Genomic DNA, 24,986 nt, shown 5'->3' with positions numbered 1-24,986 from the left:
GCAAGACCAGGTCCTTTTGTGCTTTCCCTTCTCTTCAATTTTTTTGCTGGCTTCCTTAAAAGGTCTTGTAGACAGAACGCCCCACTCAGAGCCGCTGAGCTCAGTGATCGGCTGCAGCGCTGTCGACGGAACGTCAGCTTCACGGCCAATGCCACAGGCCGGGAGCAGAGGCGAGACTCACCGGTAGACCCGGGTAGGGTGAGTAGAGCACGGTTAGTTGCTTTCTAATAGCCTACAGCTGGGGATTAACTTTTAATGAAAGGGAACAATCCCTTTGACTGTCTGCAGCGCGCCACACCTATTAAACGCACTCTCACACACAAGCCAGCATGCACACGTGCTCGCACGTGACAACACCCCCTATCTGCCTCTACAACCTCTCCGTCACCATGCGTCAGACTCTCCTGCCTGTTTTATGATTTCAGGGCCCTAGCAGGAATCACCCCCCCTCTCCCCAATTCCTTCCGCACCTTCCTTGCACTGAGGTTAGCTCTTTGTCAGCCGTCTGGCTTGGTTACACAAGCATCTTTGCAGAGAAACATATTACTTCTGCTGGCCCTCGCTAGGCGGCCGGCATCCAAAACCTTCCCTGGGCACCTCCTGAAAGCCTGTCCTCTTCACGGCCCCTGGTGCTTTTAACGCCATCATTTCCACACGGCAAGCTGCGGAGTCAATAATCACTCCTAGCCGTGGCAAGGAGCTCGGTGTCAGGCCTGCGTGAAGGCTAGAGATGAGCGTTGTTCTACTCGAACTGTTCGCCAATCTCAAATTCGAGCTGTTTTGGGCGGTGTTCGAGCCGTTCGGCGAACACGAACAATTTGAGAAAAATTCGGCTGTTCGAGGTTATGTTCGATAACTGTTCGTGCACCAAAATCATAACTGGATTTTTTCTCAGTAATGATGAAAATTAATGTTAATACGCAGTTTGAGTGTACAGCGGGGTGGGGGGAGGGGCAGGGGATGGATCTCTGCAGGAACAATGAAGATCTCCATTTTTTTTTCTCTTTCCCGCATTTGCAGTGGGGAGGTGCAATCTGTCAGCCTATCAGCAGCGCACACACGGAGCGAAGTGCTTTTTTTCACACAAGCAAGGGCATGTGTCATTGGCAGTGTATGTCACATGTCCTTGCCCTATAAGACCAAGCCATTTTCCCCGTCGCCACCATTTTCTCACTGCTGCAGCTGCGTGTTAGACGGCACCGCTGTTGCTGTGTGCGCTATACCTTGTTAATTTCAAGCCAATTTTCGCACAATTATACAGATAGCTTGGGAGTAGGGAATAGTTGTGATTACAGTCCTTTTAAGGACTAGATTACAGCATTTCCTACGACTTTTATCAGGGAGGTCTGTGCTCTTAAATAGATAGGTTGTGGGAGTAAAGACTAATTGTAATTGGAGTCCTTTTCAGGACTAGGTTACATCAGTTCCTATCAGTTTTTGCCAGGCAGGTCTGTGCCAGTGCTGTGCAAGCTTTTTTCACAGCATTTGGCTGAATCTAGCAAAGCTAATCCTTTTTGACCTATTGCAGAGTGTGTTAGTCAGTGGAGTAGCCTATCTGTGTTGCAAGATATACCACCTGTGTATAGAATACCAATTTTTTTACTGCACCTAGTGAAGTAAAATCTTTTGGGCATAGCATCATTCTATTAGTCAATCTATACTGACCTCCATCAGGTTTCAAATTAAAACTAATTTTTATCTGCATCTACAGTACCTCTGAAAAAATATTTGGGCTTCTACCTGTGTGTGGGACTTGTTGTATTAGTCCATCTATACTGACCTCCATCAGGTTGCAAACTGAATATATTTTTTTCTACATCTACCTCTGAAAAAATATTGGGCTTCTAGCTGTGTGTGGGACTTGTTGTATTAGTCCATCTATACTGACCTCCATCAGGTTGCAAACTGAATATATTTTTTTCAGCATCTACCTCTGAAAAAATATTGGGCTTCTAGCTGTGTGTGGGTCTTGTTCTATTAATCCATCTATACTGACCTCCATCAGGTTGCAAACTGAATATAATTTTTTTCTGCATCTAGCTCTGAAAAATATTTGGCCTTCTAGTAGTGTGTCGGACTTTCTCTATTAGTCCATCTATACTGACCTCCATCAGGTTGCAAACTGAATATAATTTTTTTCTGCATCTAGCTCTGAAAAAATATTTGGCCTTCTAGTAGTGTGTCGGACTTTCTCTATTAGTCCATCTATACTGACCTCCATCAGATTGCAAATTAAAACTAATTTTTATCTGCATCTACAGTACCTCTGAAAAAATATTTGGGCTTCTAGCTGTGTGTGGGACTTGTTGTATTGGTCCATCTATACTGACCTCCATCAGGTTGCAAACTGAATATATTTTTTTCTGCATCTACCTCTGAAAAAATATTGGGCTTCTAGCTGTGTGTGGGACTTGTTGTATTAGTCCATCTATACTGACCTCCATCAGGTTGCAAACAATATATTTTTTTCTGCATCTACCTCTGAAAAAATATTGGGCTTCTAGCTGTGTGTGGGTCTTGTTCTATTAATCCATCTATACTGACCTCCATCAGGTTGCAAACTGAATATAATTTTTTTCTGCATCTAGCTCTGAAAAAATATTTGGCCTTCTAGTAGTGTGTCGGACTTTCTCTATTAGTCCATCTATACTGACCTCCATCAGGTTGCAAATTAAAACTAATTTTTATCTGCTTCTACAGTACCTCTGAAAATATATTTGGGCTTCTAGCTGTGTGTGGGACTTGTTGTATTAGTCCATCTATACTGACCTCCATCAGGTTGCAAACTGAATATATTTTTTTCTGCATCTACCTCTGAAAAAATATTGGGCTTCTAGCTGTGTGTGGGTCTTGTTCTATTAATCCATCTATACTGACCTCCATCAGGTTGCAAACTGAATATAATTTTTTTCTACATCTAGATCTGAAAAAATATTTGGCCTTCTAGTAGTGTGTCGGACTCTCTCTATTAGTCCATCTATACTGACCTCCATCAGGTTGCAAACTGAATATATTTTTTTCTGCATCTACCTCTGAAAAAATATTTGGCCTTCTAGTAGTGTGTCGGACTTTCTCTATTAGTCCATCTATACTGACCTCCATCAGGTTGCAAATTAAAACTTATTTTTATCTGCATCTACAGTACCTCTGAAAAAATATTTGGGCTTCTAGCTGTGTGTGGGACTTGTTGTATTAGTCCATCTATACTGACCTCCATCAGGTTGCAAACTGAATATATTTTTTTCCTGCATCTACCTCTGAAAAAATATTGGGCTTCTAGCTGTGTGTGGGTCTTGTTCTATTAATCCATCTATACTGACCTCCATCAGGTTGCAAATTCAAAATAATTTTTTTCTGCATCTAACCCAGCCAATAGTTTTGGCCTAATACCACAGTTTGGCCACTCAGCTCTGCTCGGTTACCATCCATTGTTTTTTTGTGCAAACAACTCCAGAGTTGTGAATTAGTTAACCACCAAAATGAGTGGAAAAATGCCTGCTGCTGGTGGAAAGGGGAATAGGCGTGTTGGGAAGGGGAAAAAAGGTTGTGTCCGTGGGGTAGGTGTTAAAGCAACAGTAACATCTGCAGAAGAAAGACCATCTTCCAGCCAAACTAAAATGTCTACTTCTTTTAGCGGACAATGTGATAAGATCCCTTTCTTACGGCCACGCCAATCGCTACAAATTCCAGATGAGGCACAAAAACAGCAGGTGCTTCAACGGATATCAAGTGCTCCTTTAAGTGGGCTCTCCTCCACATCAACTTCAACATCACAAATACTCCAGTCCTCAAAGGTGTCACCCAAATCGCACTTGCTTCCTCACAGCTCCCAAATCTCCAGCTGCCCGTCTGAGTATGAGGTAGAACAGATGGTTGAGTCTGCAGAGCTGTTTACTCATACTATAGCCTGGGAATCAGAGGTCGACTCCAGCGCTTCTGTGAATCCAGACGAGGAAATGATCTGCACTGATGCCCAGAATCTTTATGAGTCGGATCCAGGACCAGACGCAGAAGGTTCTGACCATAATGTAGACCCTCATTCCCAAACTGTAACTCCTGTTGGTGGAGACAATGAGGAAGACGATGATAAGACTCAAATACCTGATTGGAGCGACAACTTTAGTTTTTTGTCAGGGCAGGAACAGGTTGGCTCTGAGGACGACGGGTGTGATAACGCACAGGGTGATGATGATGAGGTCGGAGATCCCACTTACTGTCAACCCACAGTCAGCCAAGAGATGAGGTCAGCAGAGGAGGTGGAGGAAGATGCTAGTGACGACGAGGTCAGGTTGCGCCTTCCTGGACAGAGACGTAGTACTGGAAGCACGTCAACAACTGCATCCTCAAACACAACTCTGCCTCTCACCACAAGTCGTGGTGGCTCTTCAGGTCGCATGGGTGCTAAGCCTTGCATAGCCTGGGCATTTTTTCAGATCGATAAAGATGACCCAACTCGTGTTATCTGTAACATTTGTCAGCAAAAGCTAAGTAGAGGCCAAAAAATACATAGTTTGAGTACTTCATGCATGAACCGGCACATGGACATGAAGCATAAGTTGCAGTGGGAAGCTCAGTGTGCTACAATGCGGCCTAGCCGGCCGGGCCAACCACCGTCTGCCATATCTTGTGCATCCGCGGCCTCTTCATCCTCTGTGACTGGGGGGACAGCAGTCACACCTGTTTTGGGGCGCAGACCTGCCACCTCTTTACCCGCAACAGCCAGCGTGATTGGCAGGTCATCATTTTCTTTGGAGGTGGTAACACCAGCTGGTGTTGAGCGCTGTCCGACATCGATAGCACCACCTTTGGATCAAGGCAACCTAACATGTCCGCCTGCATCTTCCTCACAGACCGGCAGTTTGCCGGGGACACCCTTATCAACCCCGTCTAAGCACAATAGCCAGCCCTCGGTCCCTCAGATGTGGACAAGTAAAAGACCATTTCCTCCTAGCCATGAGAAAGCTAAGAGGTTGAATTTCACCATCTGCAAGCTCTTGGCTACAGAAATGCTGCCTTTCCGCCTGGTGGACACAGAGGATTTTCGAGACCTTATGTCCGTCGCAGTGCCCCAGTACCAGATGCCCAGTTGGCACTACTTCTCAAAGAAAGGTGTGCCTGCGCTCCACCAGCATGTCGCACATAACATCACCGCTTCTTTGAGAAACTCTGTGGGTGACAGCGTGCATTTCACCACAGACACTTGGACGAGTAGGCATGGACAGGGGCGTTACATGTCGCTGACTGGGCACTGGGTAACTATGGTGACAGCAGAACAAGGGGCTGCTGTCCAAGTCTTGCCGTCCCCACGAGTTGTGCGTCAATCCTCTTTATGTCAAAGTTCCTCCACTGCTTCTGCCTCCTCAACCTCCTCTCGGTCTTCCACCTGCACCCAAAGCCTGTCTGGTCATGCCACAAGCTTTCTAACTGCGCAGAAGGGATCCTGCACACCTCCTTACTATGCTGGCAGTAGGGCTCAACGTCATCAGGCGGTTTTTACATTGAAATGTCTGGGAAATGTGAGTCACACAGCTGAGGAGTTGTGGTCAGCTCTGGAGAACCAATTTCATGAATGGTTGTCTCCACTGGACCTGAAACCAGGGAAGGCCGTGTGCGACAATGCTGCAAACCTGGGTGCGGCCCTTCGCCGGGGCAATGTCACACACGTGCCTTGTATGGCTCACGTGTTGAACCTGGTTGTCCAGCAATTTTTAGCCCACTATCCCAGACTAGATGGCCTTCTGCAGAGGGCACGGTCGCTGTGTGCTCACTTCCGCCATTCGCATCCCGCAGCTCAGCGACTTACATCTCTACAGAAGTCGTTGGGCCTGCCACTTCACCGGCTAAAATGCAATGTGCTTACCCGGTGGAATTCAACTCTGCACATGTTGCAGCGACTGTGGCAGCACCGACAAGCCCTGGTGCAATACGTTCTGACGTATAGCCTGGGCCAACGAGATTCAGAGGTGGGGCAAATCACGCTGGAGGAGTGGTCTCAGATCAGGGACCTATGCACCCTTCTGCACAGTTTTGAAATGGCGACGAAGATGTTTAGTGCTGACGATGCTATTATCAGCATGACTATTCCGGTGATTTACATGCTGGAGCACATGTTAAACAGAATTCGGAGTCAGGTGGTGGCACAAGAGGAGGTGGAGGAAGTAGAGGAGGAGGATTTGTATGCGGAAGGGCTAACATCTGCAAGGTCCAGACGGTGGGCAGCACCAAGGCTTCAGGCATGTGAGGGTGGGGAAGATGGTTTTACCAGGGCGCATGGTAGCAGCCAAACTAGTGAGGAAGGTGCAGGAGCCCAGGAAGAAGTGGAGGACGAACTGATGGAAGACTCATCAGATGAGTGAGACCTTGATCACATTTCTGTTGTGCGAGGTTGGGGGGAGAGGACAGAGGAAGGAAGCATGATTGTTACCTCACCACCAACACAACAGGGACTTGGTGCTCCTGGATGCGCAACACACATGAGTGCCTTCTTGCTGCACTACCTGCAACATGACCCTCGAATTGTGAGAATTAGAAATAATCCTGACTACTGGGTTGCCACACTGTTAGATCCCCGGTACAAAAGTAAATTTGCAGAAATTATTCCTGCCATAGAAAGGGATGCACGCATGCAGGAGTATCAGCAGAGACTGTTGCAGAATCTTACATGTGCTTTTCCACAAAATACCAGTGGTGCACGTAGTGAATCTCACAGTTCCAACTTGCCAACCGTGGGACCGTCAAGTGTTCAGCACTCAAACCGTAACAGAACCACAGTATCTGCTGGTAACATCAATTTTGCGGAATCATTTCACCACTTTTTTAGCCCATCCTTTGCAAGGCCACAGGAGACAAGAAGTCTGACACATAGTCAACGCCTAGAGACGATGGTACAGGAGTATCTCCAAGTAAACATTGAAGCCACGACTGTGTCACTGGACCCTTGCTCTTTTTGGGCTTCCAATCTGGATAAATGGCCGGAGCTAGCCACTTACGCCTTGGAGATCTTGTCATGCCCCGCAGCCAGCGTTCTGTCTGAACGTGTGTTCAGCGCTGCTGGTGGTGTGCTGACAGATAAGCGCACGCGGCTCTCCACTGATAATGTAGACAGACTCACGTTCATAAAGATGAACAAATCATGGATCCGAAACGACTTTTCTACCCCTGTGTCATCCTGGGGAGAGTAAAAGCTTGATGATTGGTTAAAATCACCCTACCAACCGTTTTAAGCTTTCAAATTACTAATCATGTTTATCTGTATCTTGACTGGAAAATAATTTGGGCTTTGTAGCAGTGTGCAGCACTGATCCTATTAGGCCATCTATACTAAAGCTTCACCAGATTTAAAATTAAAAATAATTTTTAGCTGCATCTAGCCCGGAAAATAATTTTGGGGCTCCGAGATGCGCAAGGCACATAAGTGCCTTCTTGCTGCACTACCTGCAGCATGACCCTCATATTGTCAGAATTCGAAGTAATCATGACTACTGGGTTGCCACACTCTTAGATCCCCCAAACTTTTCGATCAACCTTTTCATTTTAATAAAGACCAAAAAAATGGTCATTTTTGAAATTATAAGCATTAGCAGGTTGTTAGAAACTGAAATCAAACAGTTTTCAACTCAAAACTTTATTCTAGGTGATGTTACATTTTCACATAGGACCCCTTGTTCGAAAGGAGCTTCTGAACTCTCTCGTCCATTGAATTTGTCAGGTTTTGGATGGCTTCTGCTTCAATTTTTTGCATGAGGACAGAATACCCTCCCAGAGCTGTTGCTTAGATGTGAACTGCCTCCCGCCATCATAGACACTCCTTTTAATGATGCTCCAAAGGTTCTGAATGGGGTAGAGGTCAGGTGAGCATGGGGGTCACACCATAAGTTTGTTCCCTTTTATGCCCATATCAGCCAGAGATGCAGATGTTTTATGTGCAGCATGAGATGGTGCATTATCATGCAGAAAAATGATCTTGCTGTGAAATACACGGTTCTTCTTCTTGAACCATGGCAGGAATTGCTGTTTGAGAAAATCCACATACATTATGGAGTTCATCTTTAGCGCCTTCAGGGATCCTAAAGGGGCCGACAATCTCTCTCCCCATGATTCCAGCCCAAAACATTACTCCACCTCCTACTTGTTGGCGCTGTAGCCGTGTTTGCGTGGGGTGTCCATCAACCAGCCATCCTCCACTCCATCCATCTGGACCATCGAGCGCTGCACGGCACTCATCCGTGAACAAAACAGTTTTGAAATCAGTCTTCATGTAAAGTTTGGCCCACTGGAGCCGTTTCTGCTTGTGTGAAGTGGATAGAGGAGGTCGACAGGATGGCGCATGCACAGCTGCAAACCTCTGAAGGACCCTGCATCTTGTTGTTCGGGGGACGTTGGAGGCACAAGCAGCTTCAAAAACTTGTCTGCTGCTATGACAAGGCTTTTTTGCCGCTGCTCTTTCAACCTGACGTAATTGCCTGTAGGAAAGAGTCCTCAATTTGCCCTTATCAGCACGCACACGTGTGTACTGTGAATCAGCTACATACTTCTTGATTGCCAAGACACTTCATCCTGATCATCGCACAATGTTGATTGTAGTCATGCCTTGACCTAAACACTCCACAATTTGTTGCTTCTCAGCAGCCGACACATCCTTTTTCTTTCCCATTTTGGCAGAAAATGTAGGCTGCTTAATAATGTGAGAGAGCCTTCTTAAGTAGTCTTGCCTTTCATTGGACACACCTGCCAAACTAATTAGCACAGGTGTCTGCAATTGCTTACAGTGATATAAAGAGCACTGACACACATCACCATCAATGAGTTTAACTGACAAACAAACAAATTCTTCCCTTATCACTCCTAAACACTTTTTGCATAATAATTTGGAACGCAGTGTACATGTGCTTTTCCACAAAACACCAGTGGTTCACGTAGTGAATCTTACAGTTCTAACTTGCCAACCGTGGTCTGTATGGAGTTGTTCAATAAAGGGCCCAAAATTAAGATAACATAGATGGGAGAGGTCTCTATGAATAGGAATTCCTAAGTACTTGATACCCTGTGAGGGCCAGGCAAAGGGAAAGTTGGACTGGATGGAATCCTATATGGATTTGGGGAGGGAGACATCGAGGGCCTCAGACTTCGCTGCATTGATTTTAAAATTTTACCATGTAACAAAGTGATCTATTTCAGCCATAACAGCATGGATGGATATATGTGATTGAGTGATATATACTAGGACATCATCAGCAAATAGAGAGCACTTGTACTCGGTGCCTCCCACCTCAATCCACCTAATATTGGGGTTATGGCGAATTGATGAGAGCAGGTGCTCCGTCACTAGGATGTATAAGAGAGGGGACAGAGGACATCACTGCCTTGTCCCATTGGTGATTGTGAAAGGTGATGAAAATGTTCTGACGCACCCCCTGGGCCTTGGGACACCCGGAGCCTGACCCTTTTTGGTGGATGCTGGTGGTTGTAGTCTTCGTGGCGGCGACCCGGTTCCGTGGCTCAGGGCGGTCAAACCAGTGGCGGAACTATTTATGTGGTTTTGATGTATAAATGTCCGACTACGCCACCCGTGGATTGCGGTCAGAGTGAACCGCCGCTACAGGGCAGACCGCTGAGGCTGGTGTTGTGGGTGCAGCAGAGCGTAGCATAACTCCCCACGGGAGGAGTATACCCTCAGGGCAGTGTATGCGGAGGATGGGGGTGATGGTGCAGGGCAGCAGCAGTAACGACACGGAGTCAGTGATGCAGTTCAGGGCCTTTACTCACAGTTCTTATTATCCAGACCACGTCTGCAGGTAACGGCTGCCCACGTCGTACTGTGCTCACCAGGTGAGGGGCTCAGACAACTCCCAGATAACTTTGGACCCCCTTTGTGTGTCCTTTGTCTGGCCTTTCTTACCAACACTTCTGTCCGGCTGCCTCGGGCCTCCTCTTGGTAAACTTGGCGCCAGTTTCCCTGACCCTATGTGGTGCCTTCCTAGCGGGTGTAGCGAGGGGCTGCGCCACATAAAATGTCAGAGCCTCCGGTTTCTAGCTGAGGGTCATTTCCTGCCTCCACTAGTTCGGGGACCGGTCTCCCCCTTTGGCCTGACCCCTCCACGCAGGTGGATTCGGGCGTGCGGTGGCGACTCGCCCGTCCGCACCCCTGGGATCCCTTCATTCCTCGTTCCTGGAGCCTTCTCCGCTCCTCTTCCTTCCTTCTCCCTCTTCCAGGCCTGGGCCTCTGTTACTAGGCCCGCCTCCGGAGCAGAGCTCATGCAGAGCCCCTGCTCCATGCCACTTCTGCTCAGACTTCTCTGCACTGAACTAAGATGGTGCCCACCTTTTATACTCCCTTCTCAATGCACCCAGGAACTGCTTCCTCCCTGCTCCTGCACTACAGGGTTCCCCTTCCTCAGTGTTCCCTCCCCCCACTCCAGCCAGGGACAGGGACTGTCGTGCCCATCTCAGGGGCATATTGGTCGCCCTGCCCCACGGCAATGTGGTGTAATGCATGCAGGTGTCGGGTCCTGATCCACACTCCATCCTTACCTGAGAGTGAGATATCACACCTCTGGGTGAGGTGCAATACGTCTGTAGCAACCGAGCCCTCAGGGTGCTACAGTTCCATTTATCTTCAGCCTAGGTGACGTATTGCGATACAGGGCCGTGATTTTGGCTATAAAAGGGTCCCCTAGACCCCTACCCCAAGCTTTTTAAGAGAATCATATATGGCGTGCCAGGAGACTCTATGGAATGCTTTCTCAGCATCCAACGAGAGTATCTAATTACAAATTTTTAACTGCATCTAGCCCAGGAAATACTTTGTGCCTAGTAGCAGTGTCTGCTAGTCAGCGGATTATCCCGGCTGTTAAGCAAGCTGCACCACCTGTAGTTTAGACACTTAATTTTTTCAAAGGAAATGCTTCGGGACCATGGGATACTTAGTGAAGAGCATCAGGAGGCACCCCAAGGCATAGGGGCTGGGACTGGCAGTAGGATGCCTTGCGGTGGACAGCCGAGCTCGATCCTTATAAAAGCTTTTTAACTGCAGCAGCTTTAGTGGACGCTACTGGAGCTGGAATTACCGCGGCTGCTGGCATGAGACTTGCCCTCCAATAGATTCTTGTAAATGGATTTAAAGTGTATTCATTCAAATTAGAGAGACAATTTAAATTAAAAAGCTTAGAGCTGCCTCCACCACAGGGGGGCTCGCTCGACCCACCAGCGGACAGGCACCAGTATTGGGAGAGGGGGGCTGGCCGTCAGGGTTCACCGCGGCTCTGGCACAAACCCGGCGACACGGAGGTGGCACGGGCAGGAGCGGACTGGCCGTGTCGACTTCTCACTTTTTGGATTTTAGAAGGGCATGACATGCCTATATCTGTGTCTCCCCCTCCTTTTACTCCTCCACCTCTTTTATTTTCGCATGACTATATGTACTTGTCACTTTTCCATGTGTTAGTTATGTCTTCTGAGCAGTTTGTCAGCTTTTGGACACCTTTGAAGGTGTTTTCTATGTGTTTCTATGTGTTTTTGTTTGCCTGCCATTGGTTTTAACGGTGTTCGACGAACCGAACCGAACTCGAACACTACGGGGGTGGCTCAACACTAGTGAAGGCGTCGGGGTAGCGTACTTAGCTGCTAACTGGCTCAGAGGCCTTGGGGCTTCCATCATCTAAGTTACTTAAGGTCGCTGTCCGGCAAGACGCCGTTCCATGCTAGCCGAGCTGGGCAGTAGGGCAAAACGTCATCAAAATAGTCTACAGCACACGGTGTTCCCAGGAGGTCTCCCATCCAAGTACTGTCCGAGCCCAGCATTGCTTTGCTTCCAAAATCAGACAAGATCAGGCGTATCCAAGGTGGTATGGCCAGTAGATGCTGCTCGATCCATCGCCCGGCCAGCCTTTCTCAGGATCGCTTGGTGGCGAGCAATCTGGCCGTGACGGGGCGGGCTCCGAAGGGTCCATGCAAAGGCTGTGCCGTCCCTACAGGTGTGGTTTGTTTAACAGTGATTCACTCGCCGCATCAGGTGTCTTCAAAAATGTCTCGGCGCAGGGTCTCCTGCAGGCTAAACCCTTCATTGCGGTAATGTGACAGAAAGAGCAAGCTGGACCCGTAACTTGTGGGCGGAGCGAGACGTCCAGGGGTGAATGAAGGAAGATAGTGAGATGGTTGCCAGAGACTTTGCGCTGCTCTTCAGGGGGGAGGGTCGTGTTGCCTGCAAAGATCTTCTGCTTGGGGTTACCGGTGGTTGCCTCCAGCCACGCGGGAGACGCTGGTCCTGGTGAAAAGGAGCCTAGTATTAAAAGTAAAGAAGCAACAATGCTGGAGGCCCACGGTGATCAGAAGGATGCTGGTATTTTGCAGAGATGAAATAGCGCAAGAGAGAAAGCAAATGAAAAAAAGAAAAGAGAAGGAATGTGTGCACTTGTGAAAGGGAATGGAAAAAAGGCATAGAAGAGAGTACCCCCTGCTGGTGGAAGGAAAGAAAAAGCAAAAGCCTACAGCACCTGGTATTCCCAGGCAGTCTCCCATCCAAGTACTAACCAGGCCCAACTCTGCTTAGCTTCCAAGATCAGATGAGAGCAGGCATGTTCAGGGTAGTGTGACCGTAGGCAGAAACAAGCCTCTCACTTGCTGCTTTTCTACTTTGAAGTCTGGCTGCCGGATGCCCTTTCCAGTGTTCAGCAAGACCAGGTCCTTTTGTGCTTTCCCTTCTCTTCAATTTTTTTGCTGGCTTCCTTAAAAGGTCTTGTAGACACAACGCCCCACTTAGAGCCGCTGAGCTCACTGATCGGCTGTAGCGCTGTCGACGGAACGTCAGCTTCACGGCCAATGCCACAGGCCGGGAGCAGAGGCGAGACTCACCGGTAGACCCGGGTAGGGTGAGTAGAGCGCGGTTAGTTGCTTTCTAATAGCCTGCAGCCGGGGATTAACTTTTAATGAAAGGGAACAATCCCTTTGACTGTCTGCAGCGCGCCACACCTAGGAAGCGCACTCTCACACACAAGCCAGCATGCACACGTGCTCGCACGTGACAACACCCCCTGCCCCTACAACCTCTCCGTCACCATGCGTCAGACTCTCCTGCCTGTTTTATGATTTCAGGGCCCTAGCAGGAATCACCCCCCCCTCCCCAATTCCTTCCGCACCTTCCTTTCCTTCCTTGCACTGAGGTTAGCTCTTTGTCAGCCGTCTGGCTTGGTTACACAAGCTTCTTTGCTGAGAAACATGTTACTTCTGCTGGCCCTCGCTATGCGGCCGGCATCCAAAACCTTCCCTGGGCACCTGCTGAAAGCCTGGCCCCTTCATGGCCCCGGGTGCTTTTAACGCCATCATTTCCACATGGCGAGCTGCGGAGTCAATAAGAACTCCTAGCCGTGGCAAGGAGCTCGGTGTCAGGCCTGCGTGAATTCGGCGGGCTAGCGTACTTAGCTGCCAACTGGCTCAGAGGTCTTGGGGCTTCCATCATCTAAGTTACATAAGGTCAGTGTCCGGCAAGGCGCCATTCCATGCTAGCCGAGCTGGCCAGTAGGGCAAAACGTCATCAAAATGGTCTACAGCACCCGGTGTTCCCAGGAGGTATCCCATCCAAGTACTGTCCGAGCCCAGCCCTGCTTTGCTTCCGAGATCAGACGAGATCAGGCATATCCAAGGTGGTATGGCCAGTAGACGCTGCTTGATTCATCGCCCGGCCAGACTTTCTCAGGATCGCTTGGTGGCGAGCAATCTGGCCGTGATGGGGCGGGCTCCGAAGGGTCCATGCAAAGGCTGTGCCATCCCTACAGGTGTGGTTTGTTTAGCAGTGATTCACCCGCCGCATCAGGTGTCTTCAAAAATGTCTCGGCGCAGGATCTCCTGCAGGCTAAACCCTTCATCGCGGTAATGTGACAGAAAGAGCAAGCTGGACCCGTAACTTGGGGGCGGAGCGAGACATCCAGGGGTGAATGAACGAAGAGGGTGAGATGGTTGCCAGTGACTTTGAGCTGCTCTTCAGGGTTGAGGGTCGTGTTGCCTGCAAAGGTCTTCTGCTTGGGGTTACCGGTGGTTGCCTCCAGCCACGCTGGAGACGCTGGTCCTGGTGAAAAGGAGCCTAGTATTAAAATTAAAGAAGCAACAATGCTGGAGGCCCACGGTGATCAGAAGGATGCTGGTATTTTGCAGAGATGAAATAGCGCAAGAGAGAAAGCAAATGAAAAAAAGAAAAGAGAATGAATGTGTGCACTTGTGAAAGGGAATGGAAAAAAGGCATAGAAGAGAGTGCCCCCTGCTGGTGGAAGGAAGGAAAAAGCAAAAGCCTACAGCACCTTGTATTCCCAGGCAGTCTCCCATCCAAGTACTAACCAGACCCAACCCTGCTTAGCTTCCAAGATCAGGCAAGATAGGGCACGTTCAGCGTGCTGTGGCCGTAGGCACAGGCAAGCCTCTCACTTGCTGCTTTTCTACTTTGACGTCTGGCTGCCGGCTGCCCTTTCCAGTGCTCAGCAAGACCAGGTCCTTTTGTGCTTTCCCTTCTCTTCAATTTTTTTGCTGGCTTCCTTAAAAGGTCTTGTAGACACAATGCCCCACGCAGAGCCGCTGAGCTCACTGATCGGCTGCAGCGCTGTCGACGGAACGTCAGCTTCACGGCCAATGCCACAGGCCGGGAGCAGAGGCGAGACTCACCGGTAGACCCGGGTAGGATGAGTAGAGCGCGGTTAGTTGCTTTCTAATAGCCTGCAGCCGGGGATTAACTTTTAATGAAAGGGAACAATCCCTTTGACTGTCTGCAGCGCGCCACACCTAGGAAGCGCACTCTCACACACAAGCCAGAATGCACACGTGCTCGCACGTGACAACACCTCCTATCTGCCCCAACATCCTCTCCGTCACCATTAGTGTTGAGCCACCCCCGTAGTGTTCGGGTTCGGTTCGGTTCGTCGAACACCGGGATGTTCGAGGAACTGTTCGTCGAACTGTTCGTCGAACACCTTAGAACACCGTCGAACACCGTTAAAACCAATGGCAGGCAAACAAAAACACATAGAAACTCATAGAAAACACCTTCAAAGGTGTCCAAAAGCTGACAAACTGCTCAGATGACGCTTTCTTTAAAAAAGCCGGCCGGCAATTCAGCAGCGGCATACACCGGTACCCGACAATTTAGACAAGAAGGAATAGAGCCTCACACATAGATTAGATAGATATAAACATGTCAGTCACATATATATGAAGTACAGTGACAGTCTTGCATACTGTACTTGTCATTTAGTGTAAAGGATTTATTAAAAAAAATAATAGTGTTTTCATGCACCGTCTCTTTAAAAAAGCCGGCCGGCAATTCAGCATCTGTACCCGACAATTTATAACAGACAGAATAGAGCTTCACACATAGATTAGATAGATAGAAACATGTCAGTCACATATATATGAAGTACAGTGACAATGTTGCTTACTGTACTTGTCATTTAGTGTAAAGGATTTATTACAAAAAATAATAGTGTTTTCATGCACCGTCTCTTTAAAAAAGCCGGCCGGCAATTCAGCATCTGTACCCGACAATTTATAACAGACAGAATAGAGCTTCACACATAGATTAGATAGATAGAAACATGTCAGTCACATATATATGAAGTACAGTGATAGTGTTGGTTACTGTACTTGTCATTTAGTATTAAAATAAAGGATTTATTATTAAAAAAAATTGGCGTGGGGTTCCCCTTAATTTTAGGCTCTAGCGGAGGTTAAGCAGACAGCTGGGGCAGATGTTTGAAGCCTGGGAAGGGGGTAATACCCACGGAGCTTCCCAGGCTACTAATATCAGCCCCCAGCTGAATACATAGCCTTTACTAGCTATTAAATTGGGGGACCCCCCCAAAAAAATGACGTGGGGTCCCCCCTAATTTAATAGCTAGCAAAGGCTAGGCAGACAGCTGGGGGCTGATATTAATAGCCCAGGAAGGGAGCCATGAATATTGTCCCCCTCCCAGGCTAGAAACACCAGCCGTCAGCCGCCCCAGAAATGGCGCATTCATAGGATGCGCCAATTCTGGCACTTAGCCTCGCTCTTCCACGCTGCCCTGTAGCGGTGGCAGGGGGTAATAGGGCTGGGGTTGATGTCAGCTTATAATGCCAGCTGACATCAAGCCCAGGTTAGTAATGGAGAGGCGTCTATAAGACACCCCCATTACTAACCCCATAGTCAAAGTTAAAAGAAAACACAAACACCCAGAATAAAGTCCTTTAATTGAAATAAAGACACAATCCTTTATTGTTCTAAATTAAACCATACTTACCATCACGCCCATTCCAGCTGAAGCCAACGATCTCCTGCAATAAAAGAAAAATAATAAAGCAACATCATCCTTACCTTTCCATGGTTCCCACGACAGCTTCAGCTCTGCTACATCGAGATGACAGGCTGGACCGCAGCAGAACGCTGCCATCCAGCCTGTCATCCCGCAGACACTGAGAAGCGCCGGCATGCTTGCGCTCTGCAGTGTCTGGCTGTGACGGCATAAAGATGAGACGAGTTCATGTCCAATGAACTCGGCGCACCTCATGCACGTCACTGACAGCGTGGGAAAATTCTCACGCTGAAGCGCTGAGTGCAGGAGAATTCTCCCACGCTGTCAGTGACGTGCATGAGGTGAGCTCATGTCCAATGAACTCAGCTCACCTCCTGCACGTCACTGACAGCGTGGGAGAATTCTCCTGCACTCAGCGCTTCAGCGTGAGAATTCTCCCACGCTGAAGCGCTGAGTGCAGGAGAATTTTCCCACGCTGTCAGTGACGTGCATGAGGTGAGCCGAGTTCATTGGACATTAACTCGGCTCATCTGGATGCCCTCACAGAGAGACACTGTGGAGCGCAAGCAAGCCTGCGCTTCTCAGTGTCTGCGGGATGACAGGCTGGATGGCAGAGTTCTGCTGCGGTCCAGCCTGTCATCTCGATGTAGCAGAGCTGAAGCTGTCATGGGAACCATGGAAAGGTAAGGATGATGTTGCTTTATTATTTTTCTTTTATTTCAGGAGATCGTTGGCTTCAGCTGGAATGGGCGTGACGGTAAGTATGGTTTAATTTAGAACAATAAAGAATTGTGTGTTTATTTCAATTAAAGGACTTTTTTCTGGGTGTTGTGTTTTTTTTAAATACTTTACTAGAAATTCATGGTGGTCATGTCTAATATTGGCGTGACCCCATGAATTTTGGGCTTAGGGCCAGCTGATAATGCCAAGCTGGCCCTAACCCCTTTATTACCCAGTGAGCCACCGCATCAGGGCCCTGGATGAGTTGGGTACAGCGCCAGAAGATGGCGCTTCTATGAACGCGCCATTTTCCGGGGTGGCTGCGGACTGCAATTTGCAGCGGGGGTGGCCCAGAAAGCTTGGGTCTCCCTGCGCTGCGGATTCCAGCCCCCAGCTGCCTAGTTGTACCTGGCTGGACACAAAAACAGGGCGAAGCCCCACGTCAATTTTCTTTAAATTATTTCATGAAATAATTAAGAAAAAAAGGGCTTCCCTATATTGTTGTGTCCGGCCAGGTACAAATAGGCAGCTGGTGGTTGGGGGCAGCCCGTTCCTGCCTGCTGCACCTGACTGGACACAAATATAGTGCGAAGCCCCACATCAATTTTTTTTTAATTATTTCATGAATTTCCTGAAATAATTTAAAAAAATTGAAGTGGGGCTTCGCACTATATTTGTGTCCAGCCAGGTACAGCAGGCAGGAATGGGCTGCCCCCAACCACCAGCTGCCTATTTGTACCTGGCCGGACACAACAATATAGAGAAGACCTTTTTTTCTTAATTATTCCATGAATTTCATGAAATAATTAAAAAAAATTGAAGTGGGGCTTCGCACTATATTTGTGTCCAGCCAGGTGCAGCAGGCAGGAACGGGCTGCCCCCAACCACCAGCTGCCTATTTGTACCTGGCCGGACACAACAATATAGGGAAGGCCTTTTTTTCTTAATTATTTCATGAATTTCATGAAATAATTAAAAAAAAAAATACGTGGGGCTTCGCCCTACTTTTGTGTCCAGCCAGGTACAACTAGGCAGCTGGGGGCTGGAATCTGCAGCGCAGGGAGGCCCAAGCTTTCTGGGCCCCCCCCGCTGCAAATTGCAGTCCGCAGCCACCCCGGAAAATGGCGCTTTCATAGAAGCGCCATCTTCTGGCGCTGTACCCAACTCATCCAGGGCCCTGGTGCGGTGGCTCACTGGGTAATAAAGGGGTTAGGGCTAGCTTGGTATTATCAGCTGGCCCCAAGCCCAAAATTCATGGGGTCACGCCAGTATTAGACATGACCGCCATGAATTTCTAGTAAAGTATTTAAAAAAAACACAACACCCAGAATAAAGTCCTTTAATTGAAATAAACACACAATTCTTTATTGTTCTAAATTAAACTATACTTACCATCACGCCCATTCCAGCTGAAGCCAACGATCTCCTGCAATAAAAGAAAAATAATAAACCAACCTCATCCTTACCTTTCCATGGTTCCCACGACAGCTTCAGCTCTGCTACATCAAGATGACAGGCTGGACCGCAGCAGAACGCTGCCATCCAGCCTGTCATGCCGCAGACACTGAGAAGAGCAGGCATGCTTGCGCTCCTCAGTGTCTTGCTGTGACGGCATCCAGATGAGCCGAGGTCATGTCCAATGAACTCGGCTCACCTCATGCACGTCACTGACAGCGTGGGAAAATTCTCACGCTGAAGTGCTGAGTGCAGGAGAATTCTCCCACGCTGTCAGTGACGTGCATGAGGTGAGCTCATGTCCAATGAACTCAGCTCACCTCATGCACCTCACTGACAGCGTGGGAAAATTCTCCTGCACTCAGCGCTTCAGCGTGAGAATTCTCCCACGCTGTAAGTGACGTGCATGAGGTGAGCCGAGTTCATTGGATATGACCTCGGCTCATCTTTATGCCATCACAGAGAGACAATGTGGAGCGCAAGCAAGCCTGCGCTTCTCAGTGTCTGCGGGATGACAGGCTGGATGGCGGCGTTCTGCTGCGGTCCAGCCTGTCATCTCGATGTAGCAGAGCTGAAGCTGTCGTGGGAACCATGGAAAGGTAAGGATGAGGTTGTTTTATTATTTTATTTTTATTACAGGAGATCGTTGGCTTCAGCTGGAATGGGCGTGATGGTAAGTATGGTTTAATTTAGAGCAATAAAGAATTGTGTCTTTATTTCAATTAAAGGACATTATTCTGGGTGTTTGTGTTTTTTTTAACTTTGACTATGGGGTTAGTAATGGGGGTGTCTTATAGACGCCTCTCCATTACTAACCTGGGCTTGATGTCAGCTGGCATTATAAGCTGACATCAACCCCAGCCCTATTACCCCCTGCCACCGCACCAGGGCAGCGTGGAAGAGCGAGGCTAAGTGCCAGAATTGGCGCATCCTATGAATGCGCCATTTCTGGGGCGGCTGACGGCTGGTGTTTCTAGCCTGGGAGGGGGCCAATATTCATGGCTCCCTTCCTGGGCTATTAATATCAGCCCCCAGCTGTCTGCCTAGCCTTTGCTAGCTATTAAATTAGGGGGGACCCCACATCATTTTTTTGGGGGGGTCCCCCATTTTAATAGCTAGTAAAGGCTATGTATTCAGCTGGGGGCTGATATTAGTAGCCTGGGAAGCTCCGTGGGTATTACCCCCTTCCCAGGATTCAAACATCTGCCCCAGCTGTCTGCTTAACCTCCGCTAGAGCCTAAAGTTAAGGGGAACCCCACGCCAATTTTTTTAATAATAAATCCTTTATTTTAATACTAAATGACAAGTACAGTAACCAACACTATCACTGTACTTCATATTTATGTGACTGACATGTTTCTATCTATCTAATCTATGTGTGAAGCTCTATTCTGTCTGTTATAAATTGTCAGGTACAGATGCTGAATTGCCGGCCGGCTTTCTTAAAGAGACGGTGCATGAAAACACTATTATTTTTTTTAATAAATCCTTTACACTAAATGACAAGTACAGTAATCAACACTGTCACTGTACTTCGTATATATGTGGCTGACATGTTTATATCTATCTAATCTATGTGTGAAGCTCTATTCTTTCGGTTCTAAATTGTCGGGTACCGGTGTATGCCGCTGCTGAATTGCCGGCTTTTCATGTTTCACTGTTGGCACTGTTCCCATGATTTGGGCAATCACTGTAATGCCACAACCACCATGGCTGTGGCATTACAGTGAGTGGCAGACAATCCCTGCATGATTGGTGCTCTAAATATCACCAGACATGCAGGACACGCTTTTGGTGCACGAACAGTTATCGAACATAACCTCGAACAGCCGAATTTTTTGCAAATCGTTCGGGTTCGTCGAACAACTCGAACACCGCCCAAAACAGCTCGAATTTGAGATTGGCGAACAGTTCTAGTCGAACACCGCTCATCTCTAGTCACCATGCGTCAGACTCTCCTGCCTGTTTTATGATTTCAGGGCCCTAGCAGGAATCACACCCCCCCTCCCCAATTCCTTCCGCACCTTCCTTGCCTTCCTTGCACTGAGGTTAGCTCCTGTCATACGTCTGGCTTGGTTACACAAGCTTCTTTGCAGAGAAACATGTTACTTCTGCTGGCCCTCGCTAGGCGGCCGGCATCCAAAACCTTCCCTGGGCACCTGCTGAAAGCCTGGCCCCTTCACGGCCCCGGGTGCTTTTAACGCCATCATTTCCACACGTCGAGCTGCAGAGTCAATAAGCACTCCTAGCTGTGGCAAGGAGCTCGGTGTCAGGCCTGCGTGAAGGCGGCAGGGTAGCGTACTTAGCTGCCAACTGGCTCAGAGGCCTCGGGGCTTCCATCATCTAAGTTACTTAAGGTCGGTGTCCGGCAAGGCACCGTTCCATGCTAGCCGAGCTGGCCAGTAGGGCAAAACGTCATCAAAATGGTCTACAGCACCCGGTGTTCCCAAGAGGTCTCCCAACCAAGTACTGTCCGAGCCCAGCCCTGCTTTGCTTTCATGATCAAACGAGATCGGGCGTATCCAAGGTGGTATGGCCAGTAGACGCTGCTCGATCCATCGCCCGGCCAGCCTTTCTCAGGATCGCTTGGTGGCGAGCAATCTGGCCGTGATGGGGTGGGCTCCGAAGGGTCCATGCAAAGGCTGTGCCGTCCCTACAGGTGTGGTTTGTTTAGCAGTGATTCACCAGCCGCATCAGGTGTCTTCAAAAATGTCTCGGTGCAGGGTCTCCTGCAGGCTAAACCCTTCATCGCGGTAATGTGACAGAAAGAGCAAGCTGGACCCGTAACTTGGGGGCGGAGCGAGACGTCCAGGGGTGAATGAAGGAAGAGGGTGAGATGGTTGCCAGTGACTTTGAGCTGCTCTTCAGGGGGGAGGGTCGTGTTGCCTGCAAAGGTCTTCTACTTGGGGATACCGGTGGTTGCCTCCAGCCACGCGGGAGACGCTGGTCCTGGTGAAAAGGAGCCTAGTATTAAAAGTAAAGAAGCAACAATGCTGGAGGCCCACGGTGATCTGAAGGATGTTGGTATTTTGCAGAGATGAAATAGCGCAAGAGAGAAATCAAATGAAAAAAAGAAAAGAGAATGAATGTGTGCACTTGTGAAAGGGAATGGAAAAAAGGCATAGAAGAGAGTGCCCCCTGCTGGTGGAAGGAAGGAAAAAGCAAAAGCCTATAGCACCTGGTATTTCCAGGCGGTCTCCCATCCAAGTACTAACCAGGCCCAACTCTGCTTAGCTTCCAAGATCAGATGAGATCGAGCGTGTTCAGGGTGGTGTGGCCGTAGGCAGAGACAAGCCTCTCACTTGCTGCTTTTCTACTTTGAATGCTGGCTGCCGGCTGCCCTTTCCAGTGCTCAGCAAGACCAGGTCCTTTTGTGCTTTCCCTTCTCTTCAATTTTTTGCTGGCTTCCTTAAAAGGTCTTGTAGACTCAACGCCCCACTCAGAGCCGCTGAGCTCACTGATCGGCTGCAGCGCTGTCGACGGAACGTCAGCTTCGCAGCCAATGCCACAGGCCGGGAGCAGAGGCGAGACTCACCGGTAGACCCGGGTAGGGTGAGTAGAGAGCGGTTAGTTGCTTTTTAATAGCCTGCAGCCGGGGATTAACTTTTAATGAAAGGGAACAATCCCTTTGACTGTCTGCAGCGCGCCACACCTAGGAAGCGCACTCTCACACACAAGCCAGCATGCACACGTGCTCGCACGTGACAAAACCACTATCTGCCCCTACAACCTCTCCGTCACCATGCATCAGACTCTCCTGCCTGTTTTATGATTTCAGGGCCCTATCAGGAATCACCCCCCCCCTCCCCAATTCCTTCCGCACCTTCCTTGCCTTCCTTGCACTGAGGTTAGCTCTTTGTCAGCCGTCTGGCTTGGTTACACAAGCTTCTTTGCAGAGAAACATGTTACTTCTGCTGGAACTCACTAGACGGCCGGCATCCAAAACCTTCACTGGGCACCTGCTGAAAGCCTGGCCCCTTTACGGCCCCGGGTGCTTTTAACGCCATCATTTCCTCACGGCGAGCTGCGGAGTCAATAAGCACTCCTAGCCGTGGCAAGGAGCTCGGTGTCAGCCCTGCGTGAAGGGCGGCGGGGTAGCGTACTTAGCTGCCAACTGGCTCAGAGACCTTGGGGCTTCAATCATCTAAGTTACTTAAGGTCGGTGTCCGGCAAGGCGCCGTTCCATGCAAGCCGAGCTGGGCAGTAGGGCAAAACGTCATCAAAATGGTCTACAGCACCCAGTGTTCCCAGGAGGTCTCCCATCCAAGTACTGTCTGAGCCCAGCCCTGCTTTGCTTCCGAAATCAGATGAGATCAGGCATATCCAAGGTGGTATGGCCAGTAGACGCTGCTCGATCCATCGCCCGGCCAGCCTTTCTCAGGATCGCTTGGTGGCGAGCAATCTGGCCGTGACGGGGCGGGCTCCGAAGGGTCCATGCAAAGGCTGTGCCATCCCTACAGGTGTGGTTTGTTTAGCAGTGATTCACCCGCCGCATCAGGTGTCTTCAAAAATGTCTCGGCCCTGGATCTCCTGCAGGCTAAACCCTTCATCGCGGTAATGTGACAGAAAGAGCAAGCTAGACCCGTAAATTGGGGGCGGAGCGAGACGTCCAGGGGTGAATGAAGGAAGAGGGTGAGATGGTTGCCAGTGACTTTGAGCTGCTCTTCAGGGGGGAGGGTCGTGTTGCCTGCAAAGGTCTTCTGCTTGGGGTTACCGGTGGTTGCTTCCAGCAACGCAGGAGACACTGGTCCTGGTGAAAAGGATCCTAGTATTAAAAGTAAAGAAGCAACAATGCTGGAGGCCCACGGTGATCAGAAGGATGCTGGTATTTTGCAGAGATGAAATAGCGCAAGAGAGAAAGCAAATGAAAAAAAGAAAAGAGAATGAATGTGTGCACTTGTGAAAGGGAATGGAAAAAAGGCATAGAAGAGAGTGCCCCCTGCTGGTGGAAGGAAGGAAAAAGCAAAAGCCTACAGCACCTGGTATTCCCAGGCAGTCTCCCATCCAAGTACTAACCAGGCCCAACCCTGCATATCTTCCTAGATCAGATGACATTGGGCTTGTTCAGGGTCGTGTGGGCATAGGCAGAGACAAGCTTCTCAATTGCTGCTTTTCTACTTTAAAGTCTTGCTGCCGGCTGCCCTTTCCAGTGTTCAGCAAGACCAGGTCCTTTTGTGCTTTCCCTTCTCTTCAATTTTTTTGCTGGCTTCCTTAAAAGGTCTTGTAGACAGAAGGCCCCACTCAGAGCCGCTGAGCTCACTGATCGGCTGCAGCGCTGTCGACGGAACGTCGGCTTCACGGCCAATGCCACAGGCCGGGAGCAGAGGCGAGACTCACCGGTAGACCCGGGTAGGGTGAGTAGAGCGCGGTTAGTTGCTTTCTAATAGCCTGCAGCCGGGGATTAACTTTTAATGAAAGGGAACAATCCCTTTGACTGTATGCAGCGCGCCACACCTAGGAAGCGCACTCTCACACACAAGCCAGCATGCACACGTGCTCGCACGTGACAACACCCCCTATCTGCCCCTACAACCTCTCCGTCACCATGCGTCAGACTCTCCTGCCTGTTTTATGATTTCAGGGCACTAGCAGGAATCACCACCCACCCTCCCCAATTCCTTCCGCACCTTCCTTGCCTTCCTTGCACTGAGGTTAGCTCTTTGTCAGCCGTCTGGCTTGGTTACACAAGCTTCTTTGCAGATAAACATGTTACTTCTGCTAGCCCTCGCTAGGCGGCCGGCATCCAAAACCTTCCCTGGGCACCTGCTGAAAGCCTGGCCCCTTCACGGCCCCGGGTGCTTTTAACGCCATCATTTCCACATGGCGAGCTGCGGAGTCAATAAGCACTCCTAGCCGTGGCAAGGAGCTCGGTGTCAGGCCTGCTTGAAGGCGGCGGGGTAGCGTACTTAGCTGCCAACTGGCTCAGAGGCCTTGGGGCTTCCATCATCTAAGTTACTTAAGGTAGGTGTCCGGCAAGGCGCCGTTCCATGCTAGCCGAGCTGGGCAGTAGGGCAAAACGTCATCAAAATGGTCTACAGCACCCGGTGTTCCCAGGAGGTATCCCATCCAAGTACTGTTCGAGCCCAGCCCTGCTTTGTTTCTGAGATCAGACGAGATCAGGCGCATCCAAGGTGGTATGGCCAGTAGACGCTGCTCGATCCATCGCCCGGCCAGCCTTTCTCAGGATCGCTTTGTTATGATCTGCTACAGAGACTAAAGAAAGAAAGGAGATAATTCCCTACAATAGAACTAAGCTAGATCCCTACGATATAACGGGGAACCTGATCCTGCGATCAGACCCGCTAAAGTCCTCGGCTAGTCTGAACGCAGACCTATAGATGTGAGGGAGGGATCCCTACAAGATCTAGGGACTGGGAAAAGTTGGACACCTCCTAGCAGAAATAGTAGCAGTCAAAGACAAACATACAACAAAAAGGCATAGGGGTCAGAAGACCTAGCAAATCTAACAGAGAACGGCAACAGAGCAACAAGCTAGCTCAACAGTAGTAAATACAAATGAAGTCCAGCAAAGCCAGGAGGGCG

The 24,986-nt window shown here is 49.2% G+C and overlaps 1 non-coding gene and 8 pseudogenes across 1 annotated transcript; all 9 read right to left on the bottom strand.

The window, feature by feature from the left end:
* Positions 1-11,738: 11,738 nt before the first annotated feature.
* On the bottom strand, positions 11,739-11,858 carry LOC141270048 (5S ribosomal RNA; annotated as a pseudogene).
* Positions 11,859-12,479: 621 nt separating this feature from the next.
* Positions 12,480-12,598, bottom strand: LOC141268066 (5S ribosomal RNA; annotated as a pseudogene).
* Positions 12,599-13,535: 937 nt separating this feature from the next.
* Positions 13,536-13,655, bottom strand: LOC141267761 (5S ribosomal RNA; annotated as a pseudogene).
* A 621-nt stretch (positions 13,656-14,276) lies between these two features.
* Positions 14,277-14,395, bottom strand: LOC141270079 (5S ribosomal RNA; annotated as a pseudogene).
* Positions 14,396-20,868: 6,473 nt separating this feature from the next.
* LOC141269316 (5S ribosomal RNA) lies at positions 20,869-20,988 on the bottom strand (annotated as a pseudogene).
* A 621-nt stretch (positions 20,989-21,609) lies between these two features.
* On the bottom strand, positions 21,610-21,728 carry LOC141266997 (5S ribosomal RNA). The gene has a single exon (XR_012321016.1). It is a non-coding gene; the product is annotated as a 5S ribosomal RNA (ribosomal RNA).
* A 941-nt stretch (positions 21,729-22,669) lies between these two features.
* On the bottom strand, positions 22,670-22,789 carry LOC141267936 (5S ribosomal RNA; annotated as a pseudogene).
* Positions 22,790-23,410: 621 nt separating this feature from the next.
* Positions 23,411-23,529, bottom strand: LOC141270219 (5S ribosomal RNA; annotated as a pseudogene).
* A 943-nt stretch (positions 23,530-24,472) lies between these two features.
* Positions 24,473-24,592, bottom strand: LOC141267852 (5S ribosomal RNA; annotated as a pseudogene).
* Positions 24,593-24,986: the final 394 nt, after the last annotated feature.

Source organism: Phyllobates terribilis, unplaced genomic scaffold (genome assembly GCF_046119375.1).
Source record: "Phyllobates terribilis strain yellow unplaced genomic scaffold, ASM4611937v1 Scaffold_4__5_contigs__length_816908805, whole genome shotgun sequence".
Classification (NCBI taxonomy): domain Eukaryota; kingdom Metazoa; phylum Chordata; class Amphibia; order Anura; family Dendrobatidae; genus Phyllobates; species Phyllobates terribilis.
This window is presented reverse-complemented; position numbering and strand designations above follow the sequence as displayed.